The sequence below is a fragment of the Leopardus geoffroyi genome, chromosome A1 (genome assembly GCF_018350155.1).
Source record: "Leopardus geoffroyi isolate Oge1 chromosome A1, O.geoffroyi_Oge1_pat1.0, whole genome shotgun sequence".
NCBI lineage: Eukaryota > Metazoa > Chordata > Mammalia > Carnivora > Felidae > Leopardus > Leopardus geoffroyi.
Genome location: NC_059326.1, coordinates 97,581,263 through 97,602,106, shown reverse-complemented (window position 1 = coordinate 97,602,106; position 20,844 = coordinate 97,581,263). Strand labels below are relative to the sequence as shown.

Genomic DNA, 20,844 nt, shown 5'->3' with positions numbered 1-20,844 from the left:
CACCAACCTAAGGCAAAAGATGCTCCAATAACATACCGGAAAGATGGTGAACTCTGAGAAAAGTTATATTCTTTTAATAAGTTTCTTCTCCAGCTGCTTTCTTTTTCCTCATTTCCCATTTTTATATGGGCAAAAACACAAGAGTAGGCACTAAGGTAAATTTGGTGAAAAGAATACACAAAAGATCTGGATTTAAAGAGCCTGAATTAAAATTTATCATTTTTTAATGACTTTCAGCAAATTAATCTCTTTGGGCCTCCCTTCCCTCACATGTAAAATGAGGATTACAAATAGTATTTACTTGACATATTTATGTTTGGTATTAAATAAGGTAATAGAAGCGGCACCTGGGTGGCCCAGTTGGTTAGCCGTTGGACTGTCGGCTCAGAACATGATCTCACAGTTTGTGAGTTCAAGCCCTGCGTCGGGGGCTCTGTGCTGACAGCTCAGAGCCTGGAGCCTGCTTCGGATTCTGTGTCTCCCTCTCTCTCTGCCCCTCCCCTGCTCACGCTCTGTCTCTCTCTCAAAAATAAATTAGAAAACATTAAAAAAAATAATAAGTAAGGTAATACAAGCAAAAAGTGATTTGAAAAGCATAAAGTCCTACAGAGATTATTACAAAGTATTGCACCATTAAAAGTAAATTTTTGTAGAAGATGCTCGAACTTTTTATTTCAATATTGGGTTTGAACAGGAAAAAAGCATTTATGCAAGTCACAAGCAGTAAAGGTGATTATAAAGATTAATATAAGGCCCAGATATCCAATCACTTCCTATTGCTGAGTGATTCTAACATAGCTAAGACCCTAAGCAGACTTTTATCTCCATTTCACTGAAAGGGCAGGATGATGACAGAAAGACAGCCAATCCAGAGAAGAGGAGAAACATCTGGATAATATGAGTGCTGTGGAGCCTCTCCTGGAAAGTGATCTCACCACCTGAAGGGTAACAGTCTGCATCCTTCCGAAAGTCACAGTTCACTGCCTGGTCCCCTCTGCCATACATTCTCAGTCAGGAGCTGCGAAGATGTGGACCTTCACTCGGCAACCTCAAACTTAATGGAGGAGACGTGACCATTTTGATCCCAAAGAAATGCTCCCCCCACCAGTAAGAAGTGACCTTTCCTGGCCTGTCCGAGGAATCATTCTGGAAGCCCTTGTTGGCACACACATCATTGGTCCTCCCCCTCCCTCACCACAGCCCTGATGTCTGCAGATGTCCACCAGGGGCCCTACAGGATCTCATCAGGGCTGTGCGCCACACGGATAAGACAGCTCCCATTCATCTATAACTGGACTAAGGTGTGCCACCTTTTTCAAGGTGATGGTTATGCAGACTCAGACAACCCAAATTCCGGGCCCAATCCCCTGCAGGCAGGGCTCATTTTCAGCCTCTTCTTGCAGAAAGTGCCCTCATAAGAATTATTAAATCTCCTTTTGCAAGTCCAGTTACGTACAAACCACATGACGCGTTAAAATACATGCCCTTGATGTTCTGCTTGTTTTTACACCGGCTTCACAAACAGGCCTGCAGCCCTGCTCAGGTTAGCCAAGGAGAAGAAGGGCTGCTGAATGAACAGTCCAAGGGCAGCCACGTCAGCCTCGTAATTCAATTCAGAGTCACTGTAGCAGCTCCATCTTTGAACAGTGGCTCCCCCACCCCCATCCTCAGGAAACCTGGAAAAAAACTTGTTTAGCATTTAAATGCAATCCAGCAGTCACCTTGGGGAAGAACGTCCAGATTTAGCTCAAGAGTAAGGAACATGCAGCATATTTTAAAAGACTGTAGGGGCACCTAGGTGGCTCAGTCGGTTGAGCATCCGGGCTCTTGATCTCAGCTCAGGTCACGATCTCATGGGTTCATGGCTTTGAGCACTTAGTTGGGCTCTGTGCTGACAGCGCAGAGCCTGCTTGGAATTCTCGGTCTCTCTCTGCCCTCCCCTGCTCACTCTCTATCTCTGTCTCAAAATAAATTAAAAAAAAAAAAAAAAAGAAAGAAAGAAACTTGGGGCACCTGAGTGGCTCAGTCGGTTAGGCATCTGACTTCAGCTCAGGTCAGGATCTCGCAGTTTGTGAGTTCGAGCCCTGCATCAACCTCTGTGCTGACAGCTCAGAGCCTGGAGCCTGTTTCAGATTCTGTGTCTCCCTCTCTCTCTGACCCTTCCCTGTTCATGCTCTCGCTCTGTCTCAAAAATAAATAAACGTTAAAAAAATAAAATAAAATAAAATAAAATAAAATAAAATAAAATAAAAAGAAACTTTAAAAGACTGTATGGGGACAAGGACGCCCCTCAGTCGCCAATATAACCTTGGGCAAAGTGCACTGCCCCATCCCCCCATGCCACAAGTGAAGCCAAAGGACAGCAGATTCTCTGGGACTTCCCTGTCACTTCCCATATATGCTCGGTCAGTCGCTTCATCTTGATTTTGCTCTGCTTTTATTCAAAAGGGGATTAGTCCCTGTTCAGCCCCCAGAGAATAATGCTCCAGTACTCATGATGATTTACCTCCTGTGGAATGTGTTCACTCTTGGATGTTTAAGAAATATTCCAACAGGGGCACCTGGGTGGCTCAGTTGCTTGAGTGTCAGATGTGGGCTCAGATCATGATCTCCAGGCCCCTGAGTTGGAGCACCTCGTGGGGCTTGCTGCTGTCAGCACAGAGCCCGCTTAGGATCTTCTGTCCCCTCTCTCTCTGCCCCTCCTCTGCTCATGGTCTCTCTCTCTCTCAAAATAAATAAACATTTAAAAAAATTTAAAAAATAAATATTCCAGGATGCTTTAGTCCTGCAATATGCTTAGAGGTCACACCAACAATCATTATAGACCACCTGATACAAAACAGCAATTAAGTTGGCAACCCTTGTCACTTAAAACCAAGCTGCACTAAAAAAAAAAAAACAAACTGCACTTACACACACGGTGCGGACCTTCTGCTCGTGCCCAGTAGTGGATCTTCCGCCTTCTGTGTCAAGATGGGAGACTTAACATACTGACTAGGATTCTGGGTGTTTTTCTATTCATCCGGGCATTATCAAATACGTATATGTATCACATGTGAACGGACTCTGCCCATGTGGAGCTTACTGGAATAATTTTGGCAATCTTGAACACAGATCTAAACAACTCAGCCTTTCAAGTGACCTTGATTTTAAGGAAGGTTTATTAACACTCTCTTAACTGAATTTTATCACAGAGCAGCAGAAAAATCTTTTTTTTTAAGTTTATTTATTTATTTTTGAGAAAGAGCATGAGCGGGGGAGGGGCAGAGAGAGGGAGTGAGAGAGAGAGAGAGAGAGAGAGAGAGAGAGAGAGAATCCCAAGCAGGCTCCACTTTGTCAACACATAGCTCCACGTGGGGCTCCAACTCACGAACTGTGAGATCATGACCTGGGCCAAAATCAAGAGTTGGACGCTGAACCGACTGAGCCACCCAGACAGCCCGAAAATTCTCCTCTTAAATTATACTTCAACAAAGCTGTTTTACAAAAAAGAAAGAAAGCCTGAGCTTTGGGGCCTTTTGCTTACAGCTGTCCAGATGTATGCTAAGAACAACAAGGTCAGCAAGTTTTCAGACTCACAAAGGACAAGACCAGCAGAATCAAGGAGAGAAGAGAGGCTTACTCAGGAAGTATCTGCTCATAGTCAACAATGCTGTACATTCTCTGCAGTGAAAAATACTAAGCATCTGTATAAATTAGTCATATACCTACACTTTCAGGACGCAAAAACCCCACATCATAAGGACATCTATTGTATTAAATAGGTTTTTTTGTTTTTAATGTGTATTTATTTTTGAGAGAGAAAGAGACAGCACAAGCAGGGGAGGGGCAGAGAGAGAGAGGGAGACACCGATTCTGAAGCAGGCTCCGGGCTCCAAGCTGTCAGCAAAGCTCGAACCCACGGACCTCGAGATCATGACCCGAGCTGAAGTTGGACGCTTCGCCAACTAAGCCACCCAGGCGTCCCTAGTATTTTTTATTTCTAAACTGCTGACAGGAGACTGAACCTGTACACAGGACATTTTAAGGCAGAAAAGAAAAAGTTGTTTACTTAGTATAAAAAGTGGCTTTCTGCTACTTGACTTTGAGGCTTTCCTCAACTCCTGCTGTATGATTGCATCTACACTCTTGAAAGTGTCTGGAAGACTGCCATGCTCTATGCATACAGCTGCCTTTCAGCCTCTCTCCTCACAAGTGTTGAAGATCTGAGTTCTTGGGCTCACCTGGTTGAGGCCACAGGCTTTGCATCCTTCTTATACTTCCCAGACATTTCTGTATTTTACCTTCGAAAAAAGGGCTGAGGTTAAATGGGTCTCTCCCCACAGCCCTCTCCTCCTCCCACCCTGGCCCTGCTCTCTGTGCCTTAAGAAAATATTTATTTAGGAGGCACCTGAGTGGCTCAGTCAGTTGAGTGTCCAACTTTGGCTCAGGTCATGATCTCATGGTTCATAGGTTCAAGCCCCACATCGGGCTCACTGCTTTACCGCGGAGCCCGCTTTGGATCCTCTGTCACCCTCTCTCTCTGCCACTCCCTGCTTATGCTCTCTCTCTCTCAAAAATAAACAAACTTAAAAACACATTTTTTTTTTTTTTTATTTACCAGAAATGGAGAAGGGGGCTCTCCGTTGATAGTGGAGGTCACTTATGTATCTTCTCAGGTGGAGAAAGAGCCTGATGCTTATGCATTGCTGGGTACTGGGATGAGGTTGGGGACTTTGGAGTGGGGCAAAGCACTGCTGTACATCAAGAAAAACTGCTGAGGGGCGCCTGGGTGGCTCAGACAATTAAACATGTGACTCGATAACAGCTCAGGTCATGATCTCACGGTTCATGGGTTCAAGCCCGTGTAGGGCTCTTCACTGACCGCTCAGAGCCTGCTTGACATTCTCTTTCCTTCTGTCCCTCTGCCTCTCCCCCCCTCAAAATAAATAAACTTTATTTAAAAAAAGAAAAGAAAAAAGGAAAACTGCTGGGATTCAGTGTGACCATGGAAGAGGGGGGAAGCTGCCTCCCAGGGCCCTGCCTGGGAGTTTGAAGTGCGCTATGGGTAAACCCTCTCATTCTCCTGCTCTGACACCTTCAGCAAATCCCACATCCTCACTAATGCTCTGAGTGTGAGTGGACAATTCTGAAGGGATGGAAAGAAGTTATGACATCTGAGGTGGACACACTGGGAGACAACAGCACATCTGGGATACACTTGTTACCTCAGCTTTCATTGTCTGTGTTACTTTTCTTCTAAGGAATCTTCCTTCCTTGCTAAAAAAGTGTTTAGCAGATGCCTAAATACACATACACTCAAAATCAGGCCCGAAAATATTATCTGAAGAAGGTATGATGCATGGTCTTTCTTTCATAATACTTAACGATGATGCCTTGCATTTACATAGATTTTATTGCAGGTTTATTCATTCATTTTGAAGGAGAGAGACAGATAGAGAATGAGAATCCCAAGCAGGCTCCAATCCCAAGCTGGCTCTGCCAGCTCAGAGCCTGAGGAGGGGCTTGAACTCACAAACCATGAGATCATGACCTGAGCCAAATCCCAGGGTCAGACATGAAACTGACTGAGCCACCCAGGTGCCCCTATATAGATTTTATTAAAAAAATTAAAAAAAAGATTTTATTCAGACTTCCCAGTTAGCCCCCTTGGGTCATCATATCCATTTTACAGATATGTCATTAAAGAACTCTATGCCTTGCTCAAGATTATACAAAACTAAGTAGTCGTGTTCTTCGGACCTCAGTAAATGCAGTCTACACTCCCTGTGTCCTCTCACTAGACTTTCCCATTCTATGAAACTACACATGTGAAATTCAAATCCTTTATTTTGCAGAATAACTCAAAGGCCGCTCTACTGGGAGACTTCCAGAGTTCAAACTGACCAGGATGCTAGCACAGACTGCTCAAATCACTCCGTCTGAATGCTTAGACCACAGCCTCCCATGAAAGTTACTCCATTCCTGATGGTCAATGCTTTAAATAAGCTATACGTTCAATAGCTTCTATTTATTCAGTTACCTGAAACTACTACAACTAAAAAAATTTTTTTCATGTTTTTATTCATTTTTGAGAGATGGAGAGAGACAGAGTACAGTGGGGGACGGCAGAGAGAGGGAGACACAGAATCCGAAGCAGCCTCCAGGCTCTGAACTGTCAGCACAGAGTCTGATGTGGGGCTTGAACTCACCAAGATGAGATCATGACCTGAGCAGAAGTCAGACGCCTAACCGACTGAGCCACCCAGGCACCCCTTTTTGTTTTTAAATAAAAGTTCACTCAGGACCCTAACTAAACCTGCTGGCATGTGGGGCTGCCGGGAGCAGGGAAAAGAATACCAGACTTGATACAGGAGAATGGCACCTGATGACCTTAAAGCTAGGAAGCACTGCCTCCTGTGCATTAGGATGTTTTTTCTTTTTTCCTCTTCCTTGTCCTCTTACTTTCCTTGGAAGAATGGGCAAGCCATTTAACCTCTCTGAGCCTCTGTTTCCACATCTGTAAAATGGGGTTAATGCCACTTATTTAACAGAGGAGAAACAATAGTGAAATGAGGCAAGAATTGGATGAAGCACTGAAAGTTCTAAAATCCCCCTTCGACCCTTTCCCGAATACTTTCACGAATGAGGCCAGGTTGTTTTAGGTTGCAGAACATGTATTTGGACGTCCTAAGTGCCGGCCCCACAGACATTCCAGACAGATATGGCAACTTGATGTGCATGGTCCAGCGACAGAACGTGGACATAAAAGGACTGGACTTCCTTCCCGTGCGCAGACTAATGGGGTCAACACTGGGATAACATGAGAGGGGTTCCTGAAGGGATGCACCAGGAAGAAGCAAGGCAGGACTGAGACTGAGCCTGGAAGTCACCGTGTCCCATCTGACCCACCAATGCCTGGCTTTCCTCCGGAAAAGCAGCAGGAGAAAAAAGTGATCCACAACCACAGTCCCAGAAACTCCGGTTAGGAGGGAACCTCAGAGCTCACTCCTCTAGTCCTCGACCCGGCTGGTGAAGCAATCTCTTACCCCCATCCCAGGCAGCAAGCATTCAACCAGGCTGTCCTTGCTGACCTCTATTCAGACTCCCTCCTCAAAGAGACAGCCTCCTCTCCTTTCTGACCCCTAGGGGTCTCCTCCTTATCATAAACTGAAATTCCAGAGCAGGGATTGTTACCTGACGGCCTCGCAAAGCGGCAAAGCGCTGACTTTACACCTTCCGGCAAGGATGTAATTTTGTAACGAGATGAACACAGATTTTTTTTAACTCGATTGTCTTTTTTAACAACCCAGGGGAGATCCCCCTCGTACTGGCCAGGGGGCTGCAGTTGAAGGCAAGGTCAGATGGTTACGCAGCTTTCCAGTGCCTGCCACACATCTGTTGCTGGTTATGGTGAAGAATTCAGAAGCAGGAAGCTCTGGAGCACATGGTGGCAGTGACCACGTCTTCTCTCCCCTGTGCGCTCACTCCAAGGCCGTACAAAACGATGCCAAGACAGGTTGGGTCAACAGGCCCTCCTTGCTGGCGCCTGAGCAGTTAAGAAGCTTTATTCCGGTTTCTGAATAAAATGTGAAATCCACACGGAAACGAAAGGAATGCTTCCTATGTGAAATCTGCACCGCAGACCCCTGCCCTGAGATCCATTTGAAAGTTGAATCCTCTCCAAGTTGGCATAATTTAATTTTAAATGGAGTTTCTGACCCGGGTAGAGTGGCTGTTCAATCACTTTTGTGCCCACTGGTCACTATGTTAGAGACAGAAAACCCTGGAAGGCAGAGCTACAGGGCAGGACAGGCTTGCCAGGTGAATGTAGCCAAGGCTGAACCCCAACAGATCAACTCAGCAGGTGGTAAAAATACGAACCGAAGGAGAACTTATCCAAACAGCGTTTCAGTGGGGAAGGGGAGACTGTTACGCAAGTAAGACTGAAAGGATCAGTTTTTCCATTTGAACAGGTCAGGTTACACAACTAAAGCCTTTCAGCTTCTCCTTAAAGAAGAAAGATAGAAACATGTCTAATCATTATGATTCACCAAGTCAGAGACATCACCGAAACAAATGTATTTTCTGAGAAACTGCTAATACGAACAGGGTGCCTGCCTACCGAATAAAAAGTCTTATTAAGCCCATACGTTTCCCAGCAGAAACAGAAGAGAGCTAAAACTTGTAACTTTCTTCATCTGCAATCTACTTCACCGGAATTTTTACCACTGAATTCAGCCAAGTCCCATCATACGCCATTTTACCTTCTCAACTTCAACTACCTACAACCAGCCCAAAACAGAAAGAGAAAAAACATAACAATCCAAATATTGTATCCACTGCCATTCATTTAATGATTTTATGCTGCAGAGCAAGCCTGAGACAGAGCTGGGAATTGGTTGGTCCCCCCTGCCTCTTGTCTCTGTATAGCCTCCCCACACTGTGAGCCTCTCCTGCACGGATGGTGAATGTTGTATTTCGGCTGTGTATTTTTTTCGTATACAAGTGCCTCCAAAGACAAGCCACAATTTCATCTAGTCCCACAGAAACAGCAGCCCACTCCAATGGTAGAGGAAACACTTAGACAGTAAGTCTTACACTTACTGGAAAGTGATCTGCTATTCTCCAATCTGGTAATTTCCTAAGAGGTTTTCAAAAATAATATGACCCCAGACAGTTTTGACTTTACATATGACTCTCCCATATTTAACCAAACTGGCACCTTAGATTCTCATGTGTTACAGTGGTGTGGTCAGAATTGTTGAAACAGACTCACAAATTTTTTTAATGTTTAGTTTTGAGAAAGAGAGAGAGAGACAGAACATGAGCCAGGAAAGAGCAGAGAGAGAGGGAGACACAGAATCCGAGCTGTCAGCATAGAGCCTGACATGGGTCTCAAACTCACGAACCGTGAGATCATGACTTGAGCTAAAGTCGGACGCTTAACTGACTGAGCCACCTAGGTGCCCTGAAACAGACTCATAGCTCTGGCCCTGAGGTCCCCAAATTGTGTGCTATGCTGCTGATGGCACTACAGCAAGCTCATGGGGCTGTTGCAGGATATTTTAAATTTTTGAGGAAAACAAAGCGTCATTCAACATCTCTCAGAAACTGTATGAACTACTTCAGGCAAGTTTGCAGTGTAACATTAGACTGTGCTACATTTCTTTTAATGACATCATTTCTCTGAAAAGCTAGGTTGTTGGCAGTTGCTGTGATAAAAAGCAAGTATTATACGAAAAAGTACATAAGGCAGGAAATTAGGGTAGTGGGATCCAATCTGATTTCAAGATTTGAGAAGCTGTGAGGTGGCCAGGGCTCAGTTTATTGCCTGACAGCCCCAAATTCACCCTTCATCACCTGCTCTGAGAAAATAAAGACAGGACTTTGAACACTTTTTTTTTCTTTTTCTTTTTTTTTTTTTTTTTTTTTACATTTATTTATTTTTGAGAGAGAGAAGCAGACTGCAAGCAGGGGAGGGGCAGGGAGAGAAGGAGACACAGAGTCTGAAGCAGGCTCCAGGCTCTGAGCTGTCAGCACAGAGCCCAATGCGGGGCTCAAACCCACGAACCGCGAGATCATCACCTAGGCTGAAGTCGGACACTTAGCCGAGTCACCCAGGCACCCCATAAACACTTTTTTTCTTTTGCCAGCTAATACAATTCTTAGCTTTCTCGGTGGGGTGCACTGCAGAGAATTTACGGGAAGAAAAACTTTTCCTTCCTGGTTCCAGTGTGCTCTTGTGAAAAGCCTCCCCACATAAACAGATTTCTTTCCTAGTGGGTGGATTTCCAGCAAGTTCTATCAGCACAACACTACAGGGACTTCTCTACCATCCAAGGAGCCATGGCTAGCCAACCTCAAGGTGTGACATAGAAGATGGGGAAGCTCAAGGGTGGTGCTCTATCTTGAACCCATGGTAAGTGGTTGCTCCTTATATTAGCTATTCCTCCATTTTTTACAATTGTCTTTAGTTGGTAGATAGCCTATCTTCATCAAACTTAATATTTCTTATACTGGCTCAGTTGGTTAAGCATCTGAATCTTGGTTTTGGCTCAGGATGTGATCTCATTGTTTCGCTGAGTTCAAGCCCCACATCTGGCTCTGCGTGGGCAGGGTGGAGCCTGCTTGGGATTCTCTGTCTCCCTCTGTCTCTGCTCCTCCTCCACTTGCCCTCTGTCTCTCTCAAAATAAATAAACTTAAAATACATATATTATTTAAGTTGTTTTATTTTTTATTATTGTTTTTAATTGCGGTAAAATACACATCATGTAAAATTTGCCATCTTCCTCATTCTTAAGCGTATAGTTCAATCGTACAAAGTACAGTTACATTGTTGTGCAATCCTTGCCATCATCCATCTACAGAACGCTTCATCTTGCAAAACCCAGTCTGTACCCATTAAACACTGACTTTCCATTCTCCTCCCCCCTCAGGCCCCAGCAACCACCATTCTACTTTCTGTCTCTGATCCCACTACTGTAGATGTTTCATACAAGTGAACTTACAGAGTATTTGTCTTTTTTTGTGATTGGCCTATTTTACTTGACACAATGTCCCAAAGGTGCACCCATGTTATAGCTTGTGTCAGAATATCCTTCCTTTTTTAAGACTGAATGCTATTCCCCTATTACACATAGGAGCTGCCTATGTGTAAGGAGGAGCTGCCTACTATATTGGTAATTTGTATTTATTTATGCTAAGCTTTCCTGTTCAAATCATCAGGTCTCCCAACTGGGTCTTGTCTGAACCATGCAAGGCCCAACAGGTATACACATTCCATTAGTAACTAATGAAGAATGAAAGAAAAACATTATTTTTAAAAAATATTTATTTATTTTCAAAGAGGGAGTGTGTGTGTGGGGGGGGGGGAGGGGCAGATTGAGAGAGAGAGACAGAGAGAATCCCAAGCAGGCTTCAAACTCAGTGTGGAGCCTGATGCAGGGCTCGATCTCATGATCATGAGAGCATGGCCTGAGCCAAAATCAAGAGTTGGATGCTCAATAGACTGAGCCACCCAGGCACCGCCAAAACATTACTTTTTATCTTTCGACTTATACATATTCTATCTTCCACATAGCTACAAAATTATTAGCACAGAAATATGCATTAAGTTATTAGACTTAAGCACTTAAGAAATGAAATGGTTAGGTATTCCTTGTGTCCAAGAAAATGATGTGAAAAAACTAGAGGCACTAAGAGTGAAGCATGTTGGGAAACTTTGCTCCAGCCCACATGTTTGCAGCTGCCATGAGGGCTTGTCTGCTTGGATGGCTCCTTAGGCTCACCCTGTCCAGGAGCATCCGTCCATCTGAAGGCAAAGATAGACCCCACCAACAACCCCCACTGCCATCACACACACACACACACACACACACACACACCATCTTGATCTTCTTCATGATATTAAATTATTTCTCACTTAGGCAATGGTGGCTAGAATCCTATGATGGCCTCTGACTTAGGCTGCTCTGTCTCCCTTTATTTCTAATCTCACTAAGTCCCATCATCAGAACGTTTCCTGGATAGGCCTTTTTTCCCTCCATTCCTACAGTGGTGGGTCCAACTATCATGTCCAGCTGGTATAATCGAACAGATTTCAAGCTGATTTCCCTTAAATGAGACCAGGCATAGAAACTTCAAATGTCCAGAGGTTGGAAATACAACAACCTCTACCTGCCACAAGTACCTGGCCACCTCAGCCCCCCACACCCACATGGAGACACAGAGATAAGCAGGCTGTGGGCGAAGGCACCCGGGATGCCAGCTGAACACCCACCTCTCTCTTCCAAAGCAAGCAAAGGCAGTGAAGTACGGCTGAATGACAGCACCGGGGCCGAACCACGAATGTGCACCCCCCTGCCTCCCCCCAAGCAGATATGAATGACTTGAGAAGGACTCATTCAGAAACTCTGACACTTGTTTTCACTAACTGGAAATTACTGGAAACAACTATTATAGCGAACCATGACACTTTGTGCAACCACAAGCCACCTTGTGGGAGCAGCTGCTCTCTGCTATGTTACATCCCTTTTTTTTTTTTTTAAACCCGTCCCCAAACCCTGCTCTGGTCTCAGTTCCTCCATAAAGCCTACTGAAGTTTACCGTGAACTTATGCTTCCAGAGTGAACTTCTATTATAAAGTGGATAATCTTTTTTTTCAATGTTTGTTTGTTTGTTTGTTTTTGAGGGAGAGAAAGTGCGAGTAAGCAGGGGAAGGGGCAGAGAGAAAGAGAGGGGACAGAAGATTCGAAGCTGGCTCTGCACTGACAGTAGAGAGCCTGACTCAAGGTTTGAACTCATGAACCTCAAGATCATGACTGAGCCGAAACCGGATGCTTAACTGACTGAGCCACCCAGGCGCCCCTAAAGTTGATAATCTTGATGTTAGTTGTCTTCTGAGCCAGATTTGTAAGCTATTTAAAACACAAGATTATACCTCGAGGGTTTTTTTTTTCCCCCTCCTTTCCAGAGAGCAGAACACAGACGCTTGGAAGGCACGATATCACTAATAATCATTTAATCATTTCATAATATTGAATTATGACAACATGTAAGGACAATTTTAATTTCCCCTTGCCTCAGAGGTACATCACGAGGAAATGTGTACATAAATATCTGTTATCTTCAAAGAAAGAAACAAGAAAAGAAAATTTGCATTACATCTGAAGAGCCGGTGCCGGGAATTTGAAACGATCCATAAATCTATCAGGTTTACAAAAAAGGCCATCAGATAAAGAGCCAAGGGGAAAATAACTCTGACAGCTGCAAACCTTCTGTTTTACAACATGCAGAGAATGGACGCACTTCCTTTTAACATCCCCATAAACAGCGTGAGGAGCAGAGGCAAACACCCCCAGTAGAAGCCACTGGAGTTTAGGCTGCAAATAATGGGTCGTGCTGGTCTTCGCAAAGGCAGCCTTCCTTACCAGTCACCTATCAAGCCCAATATGTTTGTCCTAGGAACCATTAATAAGATGGATTGGACACAATTCCATTTCAGTTGGTGGGATTTCCAGGGCCAGAGAGGTACCAGCAGCAGCTGCCCACTTTCAAAGAGAGGCAACCTGGCCAGCCTCAGAATAGGAGTTTTGTTTCCTTTAGGTTAAGAACTAACGGGGCGCCTGGGTGGCGCAGTCGGTTAAGCGTCCGACTTCAGCCAGGTCACGATCTCGCGGTCCGTGAGTTCGAGCCCCACATCAGGCTCTGGGCTGATGGCTCAGAGCCTGGAGCCTGTTTCCGATTCTGTGTCTCCCTCTCTCTCTGCCCCTCCCCCGTTCATGCTCTGTCTCTCTCTGTCCCAAAAATGAATAAACGTTGAAAAAAAAATTTAAAAAAAAAAAAAAAGAACTAACATCCGGCACTGGGCCCCCTGAATGTATATACTAATAAATCCCAGATGGGAATCCCAGGCACCTCTCTACTCAACGCATGAACTTCTCTTGGGCAATAAACGTTCTATTAAGCCGGTCTCTCAGGAACGAAGCGCGCTTTCCCTCAGAGGCTGTTTGCGTTTATAATATGCTGTTCTAAAGCCAGTCTGGGATCCACTGTTGCACAATATGTACTTAATTTTGCCATCTGTTTTCTTAAGGGATGAGAATGACCTGTGAAATGAAAAGACAGAACCTTGGGTGTCCCGAATATCCTGTTATCTGGACCAGAGGAAGGAAACAATATTCCACTTGGCCATCGCCCCAATTCTGAACAAAGCAGCCCAGTTAAGAACCAAATGATATACATGTTTAAATTCTGCTGTCTTAATATTATCGAGTTTGGGGGCACCTGGGTGGCACAGTTGGTTATGCGTCGGGCTCTTGACCTTGGCTCAGGTCATGATCTCACAGTTCGTGAGTTGGAACCCTGCATCAGGCTCTGTGCTGATGGCTTTGAACCTGCTCAGGATTCTGTCTCTCCATTTCTCTCCCCTCTCCTGCTTGTGCTCTCTTTCTCTCTCTCTCAATAAATATATAAACTGGAAAAAAATTTGTGTCTCAGTTACCAAGTATAATTTGTCAGGCACCTGCTACAGGCTAAGTATTATGTACTTAGGCACATTGCAGAACATATCTCAGTCTTACCACACCTCAGCAACATGGTGTTTTCTAGTTCTTGAAATGTTTTTGCATACATGGCCGCTGACCCTCAGAACAATCCTATAAGGAAGGAATCTTGGGTATTACTGGTTCCATCTGCTTCTGACAAGGATACAGATGCTCAGAGAAATGAAGTGGCTGGACCAAGGTCACTTAGCTAGGACTGAGCATGAACTGAGACTAGAATGTGGGTCCTCTGCCCTCATTCTATGCTACTTTTTTCTATGCTATAGTGTCTCTGACTGAGCAGAGCACCCACAATGTTATCTTAACACAAGCATACCATATGCTGCAACAGAAGAGGGGGCCAGAGCAGAAGGAGAGGACAGACGGCAAAGCTGACTAGGAGGCTCTGAGCCCGGCTCACTTGGCGGAAGAGGGAGCCAGACAATAGAAGAGGGGGAGTCCAGAGAGGAAGAGGCGTGGCAAGGGGGAAGGGGAGGAGTTCCATTTCACAACTCTGAACCTGAGGTCTGAGCAGGGCAACCAATGTGGGGATATGCTTGTGTGTTTTCTGTCGAGTCAGTTTCCCACGTGACCAGGGCTCTTCTGGGAAGTGCTTCTGCTTCGAAAAAGCCAGAGATTTTGATGAAGATATTTCTAAAACAGACTGCATAGAATATCTCCTCTGCACTAAAAGGCTATAGAACAGTACTATTATATTATTATTGTGGGTTTTGTTTTTGTTTTTTTTTTTTTTTTACAAAGCAGACTGATCACACAATTCTGTAATAGAGATATGAACCTACTTTTTTGCTCACTAAATCCTGCCTAATAAAGTCCTTTTTCATCGTCCTTCCACCCACAGCAACGGTTCCCATCCAGTTTCAAGGCACACAAGAAGATGCATGTGATCAAGATTTCACATCGTTCCTAAAGGCTCTAGAAAGCCCTTCGCAACATAGACATCTACAGAGCAGACGTAATGCTGTTAACATAGCAGAGTCATGTTTTCAGAGGTAAGAGGAGGGAAGCTGGGTCCTAAAATCAGTAAGGCACAATTGCATAGAGTTAAAATTATCTGGAAAATTCCTTAAATGGTCCTGAAAGTACAGTACTGCCTACTTATCAGTAGTATCATACTTATCAGCTCCCCGAACCATTAGTTTATGTTTCTCTCCGAACAGATATTCAAGATTCCCGCCACCACCCCGCCCCATGGTCATGATAAAATCATCACCGCCCATTTTCCTGGATCTCTAAGCAATGTGTCCTCTTCTGTTAGGGGTCAGAACCCTCAAAACTCATCTGCTCCCTTGGTGTCATCGACAGGTAGCCATCATGTGTTCAATATGAGCAATACAGAGTTACTGCCTGGTCATGAAGCAGCTGCATATAAATGGTCAGGACTTCCTGACACCTGTCTTCTTCCTCAGAGTCAGATGTCACCTTTATGGACAGCCTCTAACAATCCCTTTGCATCTACTACGTGGAGGTCCAAGGGACCAGGAGAGAACCAAAGGTTGATGGAGGAAACCGGGGTTCAGTGCCTGCTTTGGAGGAAGCCACAGATGGCAGTGTTCAGACGCTGTCTTCATTTATACAGTTCTTCCATCTGCAAACATTCACTGAACATTTACAAGGCAAATGGTGTAAATAAAACAACCATGGTGCCTCTCCTCACAGAGCCTACAGTAAGGGGAGGGGGAAGGCACTAATTAAAATATAGTATAAATGCAAAAGCAGGAAAGTATGGGGTGCTACGAAAAGCTCGTAGGACAAGTACATAAATCAGTCCTGGAGGAGGAAGTCAATCAAGGAAGGCTTCCTGAAAGAAGTGATGCCTGAGGTAAAACTTGGGGGTCAAGGAATCAGTCAAGGACTGGAGAAGAAGGTAGAAAGAAGGAAGAATGGTTCCTGGTGATGTAACGTGAGTAGAGACAGAAGCCAAATTGTAAGGGGTTCAGGAATAAATTGCTGTTAAGAAGTAGAGGAAGAATTGGGGACGATTCCTCTATGAAGTCTCACTAAAAGGAGTAAGTTGAGACAGTACTCTGGGGAGAATGCACTATCAAAAGAGCAGTTAAAGAAAATTTTTTTAACGTTTATTCATTTTTGAGAGACAGAAAGAGAGTGCGAGCCGGGCAAGGGGCAGAGAGAGAGGGAGACACAGAATCCGAAGCAGGCTCCAGGCGCTGAGCTGGAACTCATGAACCGCGAGATCATGACCTGAGCCAAAGTCAGACGCTTAACTGACTGAGCCACCCAGGCGCCCCAAAAGAGCACAATTTTAGCACAGTGTTCACTGAGTGGCTTTGCTGAAGGAACATTTAAATCCCTATATCTCTCCCACTGGCCAGACACAGGGAAGCTGGGTACCAGCCATCCCTTACAAAAACACATTTGCAGGAATTTTCACGGCCACTGACAGGAGTTTGAATGATGTAAATAAAGAAGGATAAAGTCGAACACCCACCTCCATGCTCAGTGGCTGGTGCTGGTCCAGCAGATCTTAGCCGAAGCAGGGCTGCAGGAGGTGTTATCTCTGGGGTGCCTGGGAGGCTCCCCAGCCCCAAATTATCCTAGTTAACAACAAACGCTCTCATTAGAGAGAAGCAGACGTTTGGTTAAAATTTGTCCTATTTGCTGTTGTAATGTCAGGTTCTTTGAAAAACACAAGTGTCTCTTAAGGCTGGTGGATGACTCACAACTAAGCCTAAATGAATTCACTGGTTTCTTTGTTCCTTCACGGTGGGGACGGGGAAGCAGTGGGGGGAAGCAGGGAGACAGAAATGAAGAGTGTGGAGAGGCCTGGAAGGGGAGGGAAAGAGTGAACACGAGCTTGTTCCGTTCCAGAAACCACTCTGGTCCCTAAACCCAAGCCAGCTTAACTCAGAGAAAAGGCAAAGAGGAATGAATAAATGGAGCAGACATCTTGCAACGCAAGAGTGTGAGTTTCAAATGCTTGGGGGGCCCTTATTTTTAGTGACGCAAAGCGTTTTAATGATGTAAAATACTCAGAGCTGTTTTGAACGAGTTGCTTCTCTAAGTTGATTCAGTCTCCAAAGGCCCTGCACCAAAGGACTGATATTCATGAGGACGTGATTTCTTTTGAAGTATTTCCAATTTGTGAGTAAAAGTTAGGGTGGCCCACTTATCCCAGTGATAGTCTCATAACTAAGGGAAAGAGCTAAAATCTACTTAACAACCAAATTAAAAAGGGCTGATATCCAGAAAATGTGACCTCTCTGAAGCTGAGCAAACACGTCAATGACAGCTGAAGTTAGCGGATTCATAGCCCAAGAATCACAAACTGGTAGCCTTAGGATTAGATCCAGCCCCACAGGGTTTTCTTGGACCAGATACGGTTCATTTTGCATCTGAACCTCAAGGCCTTGAGACAGGACCCGTTCTCTCCAAGATGGCCCCAGGCCTCATGACTTCCAATTGTTCACAGAAAGCTGTATTTCCACGTTCATATTTCTTACCTGGTTCTTGTAGACAGTTGAGTTTGGGACCACTGGTTCACACAGACTGATATCAAAACTAACCAAACAGCCTCTGTCCTATCAAGGTAGAGCTCCAGACTTCACCATTTCAGGGTAATTGAGCAAAAAGAGCCCTAAAAACCGATAAACCACAACAGTGTGCAATACCACTTGTAATCAGACTCTTAACAAAACAGGAGGCCAAAAACAACGTGGGGCTCACCAGTCCCAAGATAAGCCATGTGACCATGGATCTGAAACCACTTTTTAACAGAAGTATCTGTCAGCAGTAACTGTCTGATATTGCCTTGTCTGATCTGCTCCTACAAAACCCCTGACGTCTAGATGTGACACAACACGAGCCTAGCAGCCAGTATCCAAGGCTGGCTTGGCAAAGGAAACAAGCCATCTATTCAGTGAGCTGTGGCCATGCTATAGTATCTGTGGTATCCAACTACAAACACCAAGTTTGGCTCCAACTACCAACACCCAGTGAATTCATTTAGGCTTAGTTGTGAGTCATCCACCGGCCGTAAGAGACACTTGTGTTTTTCAAAGAACCTGACAGTACAACAGGTTTGCACCCAGCCTTCAGTCAGTCGAGCTTCTTGGTAGCTATTTAAGACATCTGTCACACTTGGGGTGCCTGGGTGGCTCAGTCGGTTAAACATCCAACTCTTAATTTTGGCTCAGGTCATGATCTCATGGTCGTGGGATTGAGCCCTGCATTGGGCTCTGTGCTGAACATGGAACCTGCTTGAGATTCTTGTTCTCCCTCTGCCCCTGACCTGACCTGCTTGTACCATGCTCTCTAATTCTCTCTCTCTCTCAAAAATAAAATAGATAAAATAACCCAATATGGCAGTTAAGCTCCTATCTTTAAAATGTAAAGGTAGTCTTTAAAGGAAAATATGGCCTTATTGCAGTGTTTTAAAAGAAAAATTATACTGGACTTCAATTATTACAGGGACACATAATTACCATAGATTGAAGGCCTGCCTGTAATTAATTTTCTCTAGTTCTTACTCTCAGTGTTCAAGGCTTACCAGACCAGGTCTATGATACCTTAGGGATGCTTTAACGACCTCTGAGAATTTCCCTGTCTGATCTGCAGGGCTGTTGTGCTGCATAGAGAGTATGTCCCAGTTCTCCCTGATAGCACCTATGTCATTGTCATGGGCTCAGGGGGTGCTGATAATCCAATATGCCGGGCTCCATTCACTGTATTATACCATAGCCAGTCACCAAGTAAGAAACAACAGGGAGGAAATAAAACCACACTGAAAGGAAGTCTGTTTAGTAGACACTGTGGCCCACTTGACATCACTTCCATCCCCACAGGCTGCTATCTGAAGGAGAAAATGACCCCAGCCTCACCTCTCATGTTCAGCCCTGACCATTTTAACTCTGCCCCGGTAATCCTATCCCCCTTGCCATAGAGTGACTGGTTTAGGCAACACAAACCTAAGCCACTCAACACCACATTCTACAGCCAATAAACTGGCTTACGATTAGACAAGGACACATGAGAAATTTGCTGGGGGCTTCTGGAGAAGGCCATTTGTTCCACTGTTAGAGCTGCCAAAGCCAATTCTGTCTCTCCTCCTGGATGGTGTGCTGTATGCACAAAGTTAGAATTGCTACAGACATTTAACCATCATGAGAGGAGCTGGCTGAGGATGAAACTCACCACAGAAGGCAAATTGGAAAGAAAATGAGTTCTTGACATCACTGAGCGGCTAAACCAAATCTCGTTCCAGTTATGTAAGCTAATAAAAAATTCTGTTCTGTCTGAGCCAATCTAAGCTGGGGTTTCTCTCTCTTGTACAATAAGAGCCATCACTGATAGAATATTCTGGAAGGTGAATGAGGAGCATGCTTGAGGACTTCTAATCTTGCCTCTGGCTTTAACACATGTCCAGCCCCTAAAGGACAGTGGGTAAAGCAGCCCCAGAATACACAGGTAACCATCACTTCCTCCCCCATTTCCTCAAGTTGGCTGCCTAACAAAGGCCAGGGGACAGCCTGGAACCCTCTCTCTCTGGCAGAGCCAAGTCTCGCCTGTCTGATGGCAGTGGTGGCCAAGCGCAGAGGCCCAAGGTGGGGGATGCTGAGAAACCTCAGTGACATACACAGGGAAGAGGGTCAGAGAGGCAGGACCTGGGTCCTTGAGGTTCCCACCTCCACTCCCAGTATGGCGCTGTCCCACCATCCTTGATGGGGCCTCCTGATGAACCCGATATGGGAACATCCTTGCCACAAGGGATGGCTGCCTTTCTGAAGGGCAAAAAGAGAAAGACTTGCAAGGTAGGAAAAGGTAAAAGCACCCCCAGGAGCACCCACTCTCCTAAAGATCCCAAACCAAAAGACCCCAGGGAACCGTGCTCTCAGGCTCCAGGGAGAAACAAAGAACTTAACTACTGATCCTGATAGTTAGAGGTAGTGGGATTTCAGAGCTCATTTAAAAATAACATAGGCTGGGGTGCCTAGGTGGTTCATTTGGTTGAGCACCCAACTTTGGCTCAGGTCATGATCTCATGGTTCGTGAGTCTGAGCCCCCCGTGGGGGCTCTGTGCTGAGAGCCTGGAGATGGCTTCGGACCTTCTGTCTCCCTCTCTCTTTGCCCCTCCCCCAGAACTTGTGCTCTCTCTCTCTCTCTCTCTCTAAAATAAACATGAAAAAAGAAAAGAAAAAGAAAAAGAACATAGGCAAATGAACATATGAAAGTACCTCTGTTGGCAGAAAGAAACTAAGGAAGGAAGGGAGGAGAGGGAAGGAGGAAATGAGAGGAAGTATTATTCAAAGGGGTGACTGGATGGCTCAGTGGGTTAAGCTTCAGACTCCTGGTTTCAGCTCAGGAATCTTGCAATTGGTGAGTTCAAGCCCCTCATTGGGCTCTGTGCCGACAGCATGGAGCCTGCCTGGGATTCTCTCTCTCTCTCTCTCTCTCTCTCTCTCTCTGCCCTTCCTCCCTCTCAAAATAAATGAATAAACTTAAAAAAAATAAAAGAAAGTATTATACAAATAAATGTACATGCCAAATAAGATGATGTAAACCCCACATCACTTATGCTGAGAGCTTTGTTTTGGAAGAAAGGAAGGAGCAAGCGAGTCGTGGGTGAGTTTTTTTCACACGCTGGGACCGACCTTGTGCCTGTACCTCCTGTTACTCTGTCCGGAGGATCCAGGCTGTGGGAGACGAGAGAGAGGAGACGCTGTGGGGGACAACACGGTCGTTCTCTATACTTAGCACTAGTCTGATGTTCGCCAGAAAGTGAGATTAGAGGATTTGGCCCACATCCAGAGGACAAGGGTCATAAGATCTAAAGGAGCAGGA

At 45.0% G+C, this 20,844-nt stretch overlaps 1 protein-coding gene across 2 annotated transcripts in view; it reads right to left on the bottom strand.

Annotated features, from left to right (window-relative positions):
* Positions 1-20,844, bottom strand: part of TNFAIP8 (TNF alpha induced protein 8) — a 132,999-nt gene that overhangs the window by 39,523 nt on the left and 72,632 nt on the right. The gene's annotated exons all lie outside the window — the stretch shown is intronic.